The sequence below is a fragment of the Talpa occidentalis genome, unplaced genomic scaffold (assembly GCF_014898055.3).
Source record: "Talpa occidentalis isolate TD23 unplaced genomic scaffold, MPIMG_talOcc4v2.1 talOcc4.15, whole genome shotgun sequence".
Lineage (NCBI taxonomy): Eukaryota > Metazoa > Chordata > Mammalia > Eulipotyphla > Talpidae > Talpa > Talpa occidentalis.
This window is the reverse complement of record NW_023601543.1, coordinates 85,063,851-85,076,781: the sequence shown is the minus strand read 5'-3', so window position 1 is coordinate 85,076,781 and position 12,931 is coordinate 85,063,851. Positions and strand designations below refer to the sequence as shown.

Here is a 12,931-nt window from a genome sequence, read left to right as displayed (position 1 = left end):
AGGCATGTCTAAGAAGCAAGCCAGAATTCACACTCGTATGGTCTGGCTTCAGAGCTGTGTGTTGAACCGCTACCCAAAGCACTATGCCATCGGGGAACTTCAAAAAGCAACTGACAAGCACGTGAAGACCGAATCTGGGCCTCCACTGCATTTAGAATAAAACCAATTTGCAGAGGACTGCCCTCTGTCAAAGGGTCTGGTCCTGCTCCTGAAGCCTCTCCTCAGGCCTCTCTCTTTCCTTCTGTTCTCCAGACAGGGCAAGTTCGGTCCTGCTAGGGGCTGCCTGTGCCATTTCCGGCATCTAAATTGCTTTCCCAGGTGTTTTCTCAAGTTGGCCACCCCTTCAGAACAGCCCTCCCTGACCTCAACACCCTTTGGGTTTCTTCTTAGCTTGGATCTCAACTTGTAGCACTTTTTGTGCTTGTCCATTTGTCCATGGACTCACTAGTCTGAAATTTTCATAATGATCAAGATTGTCACTCTATTTCCACTACCTAGCATTATGCCTGGCACACTAGGCCTGAGAAAATTTGAGAAATAATGCGATGAAGACAAGAACTCTTTGGTGATAGGAAACATGCACCTGGGGCTCTGTCTTATTTGAAGCACTTACTTTTAAGGCCTATCACCTGGCTTTTGAAAGGGTTTTAATAATTTTTTTTTAAGATTTATACAAGCACTGGGTACAGTCAGAAGTGTAGGAGGGTGAGAGAATTCACCAGAGCCAGAGCGGGGAGCAGAACAGGCAGACTGACGAAGAAATACAGTGCTGAGGGGAGCAGCGGGCGCGGCAGGAGAGGTGGGACCCTCGCCAGTGGCTGGGGATTGAACCGGCGCTGCAGAGGCTGCAAGCAGCTTCGCAACCCAGCGCTCAACCGCTGCGCCACCAGGGGAAACCCCGGGTTTTTATAATTTTGACATGATTTGGCCATGGGAAACTCACAGAATTCTTGCTTGACTGTATGATTTTTTAAGTAATCAGTGTGCATGTTCTGGAATACTTGCTAAGGGAGAAGTAGGTTATAACTTCACTTGTGATAAGACCGTTCCAAACACTCGCTGATGATGAAGCTGGTACATGTTATGTTTTCAGATATACAGGTAGGGATTTACATAACTGCCTTGGGAGCCAATAATTTCTTTTCAGCATGTGGACATCTGTAGGGTTCCTCGAAGGCTTGTGGGTCCTGGGCCCTGTAAAATGGGACAATGGCGTGTAAAGGATGAAACGGACCAGCTGGAGTCCATCCTGAATCAACCACACTAGGACTTCCGGGGCCCAGGGATCTGTATTTTAAGACACTTTCCGAGAAAGTCTTACACAAAATAAAAATTGAAAGCCATTTTTTCTCTCTATCTAGACTTGTATCTATTGTTTTAGAAATATATACACTGGAGATCCAGAGGCCACTTTTAAAATGTGTGGTTTAATTCTGAGAAAGCTAAGATGTTTCACATAAAGGAGAAACATACAGTGCTAATTTATGGTAAGCTCACGAAGTATCCAGAAATGCAGATTATCTATAAGTAATCTTGGGAGTAAAATAAATCACCTTCAATAAATACCTTTTGTTAGCAGAGAAAGGGACAGGCATTTTTCACCTTGGAGAAGAATGAGCAACAACAGGAAACGTCCGGACATGCTTTTGATGTCCAGTAAATAAATGTACTGAAAACTGTGCCCCTGCCTAAAAGCAAAAGGCAGTTTAAAAAAAAAAAAAAAGGCAGTTTTGTTTGGTCTCCATCTCACCCACAGGCTTTCTGCTGTCTTCCTTGACACATCCGGGCATTCAGCATGGGTGACTAGCAGGCAGATACTGGAGATGCTTTCCTCCCTGGCCTGCTGTGACCTTTCTCGCTTGACATGACCCTTCTCTGCTCAAAACCTTTCATTTGCTCTTCAGAATCCTAAGGACCTTTCAACATGAGGCCTCAGGCTTCCCATGATCCGACCCCAGCACACCTCTCCAAACCCTTCTCCTGCGCTTCTATCCAGAAATCTCTGAAGAAGCTTTCTTTCCAGAAAACTTGAACAGAACTGTTTACTTCCATATTTCAGGGGTTCTCTATCTTTGCTTCTATTGCTACATCCTGCTGTGTTCACTGGACGAGGGTCCATCCCCTTTTGCCCACTCAAGAACCTCACTCCCGCCATCCTCTTAGGCATCAATGGTCTCTTCTCAACTGAATGATTTCCATCAACATTAAAACAAGACACACGTTATAGCTCCCGCTGCACAGAAGAAACGTTTTTGAGAACACTTCCCTTTTCAGTCCCTGCCTCGTTTCTCTCCCTTCTTTTATTTATTTATTTTTTTTTTAAAGATTTATTTATTTATTTATACAAGCACTGGGTACAGTCAGAAGCGCGGGAGGGTGAGAGAATTCACCAGAGCCAGAGCGGGAGGAGAGCAGGCAGAAGGACCGAAGGACACTGCTGAGGGGAGCAGCGGGCGGCAGGAGAGGTCTGCGCGCCATGCGGGACCCTCCTCCAGTGGCCGGGGAGCAGCCGGGGATCGAACCGGCGCTGCAGAGGGTGCGGGCAGCTTCGCAACCCAGCGCTCAACCGCTGCGCCACCAGGGGAGGCCCTCTCTCCCTTCTTTTAACAGAAAAAAAAAAATCCTTCAAGGAAGGATCCATTTCCTCTCCTCCCAGTCTTTGCTGAACCCACTTTCATCAGGCTTTTGTGCCTCCTGCCCTTATGAAGATTATCAAGGCCTTTATATTGCTACTCCTCAGGTCAAGTCTCGGTCTTCATCTTTCTCGACCCACCAGCAGAGTAACCATGTAACTTACCCAAACCAGAACTCATTTAAGAGTCAAATACTAATGATACGAATTGCTAATGGTGCATTACCAAGGACCGTATGTGGCAAACTGAGACCTACAGTCACTTACTCAGCAGAAGTATAAAACCCACCTCTAACAGCACATTGCTCCCTCCCTCCCTTCATTATTTTATTTTTAAAGATTTATTTATTTATGCATACAAGAACTGGGGTACAGGCCAGAGGTGTGGTAGGTGAGAGGATTCACCAGAGACAGAGTGGGGAGCAGAATAGGCAGACCTGCTGCGCCATGTGGGTCACCTCCCTGGCGGGGGATTGAACTCATGCTGCAGAGGCTGCGGACAGCTTCATAGTGTGGTGCTTAACCCCTTGTGCCACCAGGGGGGCCCTGCTCCCTCCTTTTAAATCAGTCTTCACCTGGCCTTGTGGATGCCACAGTCTCCCGGTGTCCTTGCACCCCAGTAGCCACTGATTCTCAGTCTCTTATGCTGCTTCCTCCCCCCCTCCCCGAATGTAATGTTGGCCCTCCCCATGGCTCAGTCTTTGGAATGCCTTTATTTTTTATCTGTTGCCTCTGTTGGTGATTTTACAAATCTTACAGCTTTCAAGTGACATTATGATCCTTCATTTCTGTCTCCAAGCAGGACCTTTTTCCCTTGAATCTCCCAAGTTCTTTAATTTCCTCCCAACATGCTCTTCTATGGTCTTCCCCATCTAAGTCAATAGTAAGGCCAGAACTTCAACTCCATGTCACTTGTGATTCCATGTCACATGCCACAGCCAATCTATGAGTAAATCCCATTGGCTGGACTTTCAAACATGCCCAGATATGGCCTCTCCTCATCATTTCCACTGCTTCCACCCTGGTCCAAGTTAACATCATCTCTCACCTCGATTAATAATAAAATTGCTAGATGACTCATATAGAGATTGGCCCTGTGACACCCTTCATCAAATAGTCATTTCTCCTCATTTTGGATAATCTTTCTTGAGAAAATCTTGGATTGCCAGTGAGTCATTCCCTGTCATAATTTTTCCTAGAAAAGTATAAATGCAGTTGACTCAGAAAAAAAACAAAACAAAACAAAAAAAACAAAAAAACCACACAGGTACAGAAGAGCTTCCACAAATCTCACAGTGAGGACTTGAATTGCTGTGAAGAGTGTGTTTATTCTTAGTGGTTCACAGGATTCTTGGTGATGCCTGAATTAACTTTTCTTGCTCATAACAAAATAACACCATTACAAGATGTGTTTATTATTTGTGGGGTCAGTGCAAAGAGTGACCATTCCCCACGCATTCTGGAGCTGCAGGAAATGATCTTGGGGATACCACTCCTCCTGCCCATGATTGATCCTGGAGCCAAGAATCAAAGCCCTTGGCCCTCATCACAGCCAGAGGCACAGGAGAAAAGGAGCCTGGAAGTTTCAGCAAAATGTTTTCTTGAACTTAAGCAAGAGACACAGGAAAAGGAAACCTTCACTTGCTGTACGCTAGGGTTCTCAGCCCCAGTCTACTGACATTTTGGGCCAGGTCACTGCGTGTCATGAGGGCCTCCTGTGCACTGGAGGATGGTCAGCAGTACTCCTGATCACTATCCATTGGATGCCAGTGGCATCTCTTCAGCTGTGACAACCAAATATGTCTCCAGACATCACCGGGATTGAGAGGATTGCACCAGCTGAGGATCACTCAACTAAACATTGTCAGATTTATTGCCAAACTTCCACAGCTTCTGACATCAGCTTGGAGATGACACCTAGGGCAACATAAAGTGAAGAGATTTCCAGAAAAAAATAATAAAAAAAAAAGAACCAGAGACACTGAACGAAACCCACCATACCTGTGGGGTTTCAGTGACATGAGCCTCTATTACTCCTAATTATTTAAGCTGGTTCAAGTGGGATTTGCCAAGGGCATCAGAGTGATCTCACAGTTCACAGCCTATTGCTTAACTGTAGGCATCTACAATCTGGAGGAATGACCCAAGCCCACCTTGGGGCATATTCTATGTTTTATGTGCAGGACAGGTATAAATAGGCTCGTTACCCCATTCGTTAACTGTCGCTCATGCAAGCTTATGGAATTGTAGAGTTTTAGTGCAGAAAGGGATTTTAGGGAAAGAGAGTTAAGCTAAAAAACCAGTCAATGTCTATGTTGATTTTCAAAGGCAGGTCTTCAAAGGAAGATTAAGCCATGTGCATCCAAACATCAGGGGAAATGCCATTACCCACTTCAGAACACTCCCCTGGCGTGACAACCCCCCCATACTTGTGTGAAGGGCAAAGGAAGATATTTCTTTGTGGCCACCTCCTCATAAACACACCCTTCCCCAAAATGCAAATTCTAAATGTTTTTAATCTCTACGTCAATTATCTATTTGCAGTGGCCTGCCTGCCATCTCCGTGGGCAGAACTGCCATTTAATTATACCATTAGCAGTATTTTTCTTTTCATGTGAAAACTGATGAACAAATAAAGCTGGCATAATTGGTGAACTACTAAATTGAGGATATAGATTAATTTGTATTATCTTTGCTCACTACAAAATCAATGCAAGTTTATAATTAAAAAATCAGAAACAGAAATAAGCAAAATGAACAATATTGAAATAATTTATAATCTGAGAAGCAATCAATGATTATACCTTAGTAAATTTTTCCCCAAATATTTGTTGCATATTGAGATTTTCTTTTCAAATAGTATCAAATTGTTTTGAAATGTACTGAAGTATATTTTGAAAGTCCCTTTAGTCATTGCAAATGGCACTGCATATGAACGGTTGACTGAAAAATTAGACAAGCTAAAACAAAAAAAGTAAGGTGAAAAAACGAAAACAAAATCTAAAAAAATAGATCATGGCTTAGGATCTCATTGACTTCAGAATTCTATTATCATTCACTTGTGGATCTAATCGCTGACCCATCAAAGGATAGAGAAGAGCAGAGAGCAGCTCAGAGGCGGCAAAGGGGAGGGGAAGCAAGACGATCTTGCAGGAAGAAAGATTACCCCCGACAGACCGGCGGAGCCAAGACTAAGTGAACCCAATGGAAAAATGCTCCACAACTAGACTCCAAACAGATTTGCCTAGTTTATAATAGAGTCATTGCCTAGAGAACAGTTTTCACTGATCATATAATTAGTAAAAAGAAATAATTTGCTCCTCTACAAAAGTCCTGTGATAACAACTCCATTATCTATATCCACAGACACATCCACACATCTGTCCTTATGTCTTTATTTATATTTGTATTCATATCTGTATTTATACCTAGACCTATGCCCGTATCTATATATAACCTATATATCCATCTGTCCATCCATGCATCCATCCATCCATCTATCCAATCCTCCATCCATGCATCCATGCATCCATCCATCTATCCAATCCTCCATCCATCCATGCATCCATCCATGCATCCATCCATGCATCCATCCATCTATCCATCCATCCATCCATGGTTCTCAAACTTCAGAATTGTGCTTCAGAATTCCTTGGAGGGCTTATAAAAACAGATTCTTCTGCCCCAGAGTTTGGGATTCAGCATGTCTTCAATATAGTCTAAGAATTTGCATTTCTAATCAACTCCCAGGTGATGCAGTTGCTGCTGATTTGGAGACTACAGTTTGAGAACCTCTGTCTGCACCTCTACCTCTATCTCTTTAGGTCGATCTCATTACCAGCCTATATATTTAATGAATATATGGTTAACCCCACATAATTTAACTTTCACTTACTATTTTCAATTGCTAAAGTAAACCAGAGTGCTATATACTATACAAAACAGATACTGTGGTGCTGTTCAAATTCTGTCCACTGAATTTAATAAGAAAAATTATAAGATATAAAAAGTATTACCATGTTTCTTCTTCCTCCCAGGAGAATAAATTGTGGTACATTTCTTGCCTTTGGCTTTTAACTTGATGTATTTACATCTTAACGATTCAGATTTATTTTCCAAACAGTGAGATGAAACAGGGACAACTCAAAGGCAGCTCTATTTTGAAATTGGCCAGGCTTTTGTAAACAAGCTCTTGACGGAGCAATTTATAATTCTCTAAACAGTTGGGGGAAAATATCACACAGAAAAGCAGATGTTATTCTCCTAACTTCTTTTTTCAGTTCTACAATCATTGTCTACAGTACCAAACCAGCCACATGACTTCAAGTAAATTTTGGCTTAACTGGATGTTGACCAAGTTAGCCATACTCGAGATGTGGCTCAAAGAACAAAGCTTCCCAGAGATAGCTCTGTGGCCTGCTTCCTTACGTTACTTTGACAGCACTTGATTTAAGGGTTGTGTTGGCTCATGTTTGCAGCCTGCAATGGGAACACAGTTCCCCAGATGCCAACCTTAAGCTAAATAAAAGCTAGGCCTGCATCTCCTCAGGGTCAAGTTAAAGAATACTGGCTGTGTTGTCTCAGACCTCAGCGGGTACCAATTAGTGGGAGACAAGGACATGTACACAAGGAAATGTAATCGGTAATTTTAATGAGTAAACACTTGCAGGATGGAGAAAAGAGAGGTCACTTTGCACTGGCGCAGTTGGGATAAACTTCATATTCCATTTGTTCAAATCCTTGAGAAATGAAGTTTTTTTCTCTAGAAAGCGAAATGCAGACATTGAAAGGGAGGCAATATTTTTTAATGAAGTCTAAGCAAAGAAAGTCTGGAGCGAGGAGTCAATCCCAAGAATGATGGATTTCATTACTGCCATGATTTGAAATTATGGTCACCTGCAACCTACTGCAGATGTCTTTCAGGGTAGGAGAATAGGATACATGGAGAAGAGGGGGAAAATTGTGCCTTAATGGAGAAAATAAAGACATGAGTTTTGGTCAGTGCATGAAAACCCTCTCTCGCTTTCTTGACTGATCCATCGATGGATAGATAGATCCATTCTGGGATTAAATAGATACATACTTGAGATATAGATTGCGCACACACAAACATACACTCAGATTTTAATTTCAACTCATTTATAAGATCCTCTTGCTTTTATTCAGCATTCAAATTGCCTGTAATTGTAACTGTTTCAGCAAATAGTCACCAAATGAATGATATAGTTAGTAAATATTGAGCTACAGCTGTCATTTACAAATATATCATAGAAGAGAACTCACAGGCAGTGGTAATATGAAAGTCTGCATTTTAACAGCTGCAGCTGTTATCTGCATGTCAGTGGTGTTTGGTATTAAGGCAGGCCCAATAGAAAAAGATAACTTATTGCAAATGCGCTACAAAGAGAATGTACTGAAACACTACAATAGAAGAATGATGAGTGCCTCCAAGAAATTTTAGATGCAATAACAGACCTGCAGTTCCAGTTTGTTTAAAAATTTGTTCAATTAGTCACAAATGTCATTTCAAAATGGTATTTTGAAGTAAAAGCTAGTGTAAAAGACAGGAGAAGTGAATATTTTTCAAAATGAACATCTTTTCTGAAAGAAATATATTTTGTATGTAAAAAAAGGCAAAATAAATTGCTACTTACAAGAAACTTCTCAATAAAATGAACAAAATAATACATTAAGAAAATCTGCTGCTTCTTAGATTTTAGTTCCCAGAACCTCAACAGTATCTCACACACACACACACACACACACACACACACACACACACACTCATTTTCAAATTAAATGAAATCTTATTAAAAACAAGCTTGGATCAAGAAGTTGTAACTGCCTATCACCACCCCAAAACTGGTTTCCTCAATGTTCAAATTCAGATTTTTAAAAGCACAAATAAAACACAAAGAGTTATACTGAACACATTTGCATCAGAAATTCAATAACATTTGCACAGGAATGGAGGGAAACGTTTTACTCCCATCTTACTATAAATAAACTGACCGCCAATTTGAGAGCTGCCTGGATCTTAGTGAGAAACCTTTATGAAGGAATTGGAGCTACAATGACAGCCCTGGAAAATGAGCTGCGGGACCAACGAGGACACTATCTGTTTTCTGCACCGTGGACACACATGAGTCAGACCGTGGGCACAACCACTGATACCAACTTCAGAGTTGCAAAATGGCCCAGGTCTGAGGAATATCTCAAGTAATTGGAGAAGAAAGAAAATTTCTCGATGAATCATCTATAGCATAGTTCCTCACCCTTGGTGGTTTTTGGACATCTGGGGCCAGATCTTGCTTTGCCATGGTGGCCGACACTGTGGGATGCCGAGCAGCACCCCAGGCTCCACCCACTAGACGCCAATAGCAAACCACCCCCTCCCAATTGTAACAACATAAAAGGTCTCCTTGGTAAATGTGTCCTGGGGGACTCTATACCCCAGTGAAAAACCCCAATAGCACACATTTACATAAATTTGCTTGATCAATGGATGTGGTAAATATTATCAAACTGTCCAAAATTTTATAATCATGCAGAACTCACTCTGTGAATTTTGCCAAAGCGCTTCATACAACTTTTCACGCTGAATTACAACACATTGACAAATCTGGAGTAACTGCTCCTTAGGTATAAACAGTTTTAAATCCACTAAAATATTTCCGACAATTTTATGAACATTTTCAAGGATTCTCATCCAGAATTTGTAGTTTTGGGCTCAAGTGAAACGTTACCACTGCTTTGTATAATGCTCTCACCAAAGCAGAGTGTGGCTTGTGTTAGCACCAGAAACTCTAAGCGAAGGAAAACAATCTGTTTTGTTTAAATAGAATCTCCAAATAAAATTGCTGAGGATGGTATACCCTTGAAAGTCTAAAGATCTGGGTATTAGTTATCAGATTAACCTAGATAAATATCAATAGTTTTTACCAATTACTCAGGAATCTGCTGGGGAAAAAATCCAATTTGGGAAGATTATTACATACTCAACTAAAATGAACACTTAAGTGAGATTTCTGCCTATCAAAGTAGAAGTTGCTAATAAAATAAACAAAGAGAAAGTACACACAGGTCAAAGGCAGTCGACTTTTTCTCCAGCTTTTTTAACCTGAGAAATGAATATCACAAATAAGGAAAAAGAGCAGAATTTCTTGGCTAAGTTTATTTAAAAACATGCAACAAATGTTTAATGGTCATACATCTGAGAGATCAGAATGCTCATCAGTAATATAAAAATTGTAGCACGTTCATGGACAATACTGAGGAATTACTCAGATCTGCTAGAAAATGTTGGAAAATTTTAAGACTAATTATTGAGCAAGTAAGTGGGGGCAACATGCCTACTTGAATAATAAATGACAAAGTATGAAAGCAATTATTATTTTTTCTAAATTGTTCTTTTCTTTTTATAATTATCTAATGAAGATGATTCATTTATCACTAAATGTAATCATATTATCATATCACCAAAAGATACTTCATATAATTAAATGCACCAGTCAGAAAAATATCTTTGTTAGCCTGTACATCGAAATTATTGGTTCAGAAAATATTATCACCGTGTTATTCACATTCCCACGCAGATAAATAACACAAACCTACATTTTAACTTTTGTAATTACTTGACAATTATTATTGAAATTATAATGATCAAAAATACATCTCATTTGAAGGAGAAAAACACCCCAAACCAAAGTTCCTTCAAAAAACAGTTCATGTAGCTCTTGCTAGATGAGTGGTTCTCAAATGGGGTGACGTCGCACCTCACAGGGCATTTGGAGATGTCTGGGGACATTTTGGGTTGTCATGATGGAGGGTGAGGGGGCATGAAGTCGGGGCTCCTGGCATCTAATGGGTAGACACCAGGAAGGTTCTAAACACCCTGCCATTCACAGGGCAGCCCTTCAGAAGAATGAATGACCTGGGCCCAAATGTCAACAGCACTGAGGTTGAGCAAGCCTGCTCTAGACAGAAGGACTTCCTGCTTGAGCCAGTGCAACAAAGCAAGAAGCACCCAATTCAAAATGTGGCAAGAAGCCCTGTTAGGAGAGCATGTGGTATTTTACCAAAGAGCTTTCTGTCTTCCGTGGGAAGCACAATTTCAACTACCACATCTTGCTGTTACTGGCATTTCATGGCACAGGAAACACCATGGAAGATTGAGGGGACAATAGAAGCAGCCCCACGTGTGCCATCGTTGCACTGCTCTTCCCGAATGGCACATACCTTATTTGAGCAGCCAGTGTGTGTGTTGATACTGAGTCAAGGCCATGCCCTCACTGTAAAACAGAAATCACTTGACAGGCTTAGCAAAATACATCATAAAAATCTATACAGCTGAAGCTTAAGCTGCAAGTTTGAATAACTATCCTGTCTCCCAGCTGATGTCAACCATAAGTGATATTCTGTATTGCTTAGGAGTTGCTATTAAAATCATACTTTTAATGGCCCTAAGTAAACATCTTCATTTTCCATGAAAATAAGTGATGGCAGAGTAATATGATTGCTTACAGCTGCAAATGCCTCATCATGAACTAAGCACTTGTTAAACCTTGGCTAAAATTCCTCTTAGTGGCTTAAAGGATCTTTGCCAAATAAAAACATTTTTTAAAAACTAATTCATTAGGGCCTCCCCGGTGGCGCAGCGGTTGAGCGCTGGGTTGCGAAGCTGCCCGCAGCCTCTGTAGCACCGGTTCGATCCCTGACTGCTCCCCGGCCGCAGGGCAAGGGTCCCACATGGTGCGCAGACCTCTCCTGCCGCCCGCTGCTCCCCTCAGCAGTGTACTTCGTCACTCTGCCTGTTCTGTTCCCCACTCTGGCTCTGGTGAATTCTCTCACCCTCCCGCACTTCTGACTGTACCCAGTGCTTGTATAAATAAATATTTTTTTTAAAAAAAATTTAAAAAATTAAAAAAAAAACTAATTCATTAACTAACTAATGGCATGATAGACCCTTCAATTAAATCATGGGATAGACTTGACACAAATAATCCATTGATTACACAATAAATACACAGTAACTAAAAAAGAACCTCTGTCCCTAAACATAAATGACTTTATAATTTTACATGAGGGACTAGCACCGTGTAAATTACCCGAGTTTTAGCCCACCCAAAGGAAAGAAAAATAGAAAACTTCATGCTAGGAAGGAAAAAAATGTTTCCCATGTGTTTGCCTTTACTGAGTGTCTCTGATATTCTTCGGATGATGGATCATTAACATTTCAGGAGCTAGGTGTTAAGTTTCTGAATGGGTTAGGAGTGAGAAGCTGAATTATGCAAAGGACATCTGGTGTTCATTCCTGTTAAGAAAGAAAACAAAATCTTGCTCACACATTCCATTGCAAAGACTTGAAAAGAAGAAAAGCTACTCTTGAATTTCAAAGAGTCCAGGAAATGTATCAGTCAGTTACCTTTTAGTGTGAATTACTTTAACCAAATTCTTGTGTTCCAAGGCCTGACTTCGGCCCTCTAGCAACTGGGAATGATTTGACAATTTTAGATATTTTGCGAAGTATTAAATGATTTTGGAATGGTAAACACCTCTGGAAAGGGCACACCAAGTGAGTGCCACAATCCAGAGGACTGTTGGTAAAGAGAATGGCATTTGGATACCAAAGGAAAAGCAAGAAATATCACTCCACCAATCGTAGTTATTGTGAGTTCATTCAGTGACTGGTTACTAAGCTCTCTGCTTGGTGCCAGGGATACAGGCGCAAAAGGTATGAAGAATTGTATTTGAGTCTAACTTCACACTGGTACCTAGGAGTTTTGAGTCAAAGAGAAGCTGCTACTGAGTACACCAGAGGAAGACTAGGTCTTCATTTACGACAGGCTGGATGGTGGCAGGAGCTATCCCAAATCTTTGGCTAATCTGCTCCATTAGAAGGCAGGCACTTCACAGGAATGGCCAAAAGCATCGACACAGCGCAGTGGACTCGGTCAGCACCTGGCCTGCTTCTCTGGCATGCATGTGGTGCCCTTTCAAACAACGCCCGCTGCTAATTTATATTGAACCTCTTATAAGAAAATCACGTTTGTTTTGTAAATGCTATTGACATTATTAATATATTTGGTATTAGATTGGCGATAACGTTCTCATTTTATGGCAGAAAGAATAAAAGGATGTCTAAAACCATTGCCAATCTGGACATTCATTCCCAAACATCTGAGTACCACTATTTTATGTGCGACAGGACTGTGCCCCAATGGCTTGGTGGACCAGCGCAGGACTGGATGGAGTGGGGGCAGTATAAAATATTTTTAGGGTGACTTATATCCAAATTTT

The 12,931-nt window shown here is 41.2% G+C and overlaps 1 protein-coding gene across 4 annotated transcripts in view; it reads right to left on the bottom strand.

The window, feature by feature from the left end:
* The window catches only part of ARHGAP6 (Rho GTPase activating protein 6), a 408,409-nt gene that overhangs the window by 122,872 nt on the left and 272,606 nt on the right, over window positions 1-12,931 (bottom strand). The window lies entirely within an intron of this gene.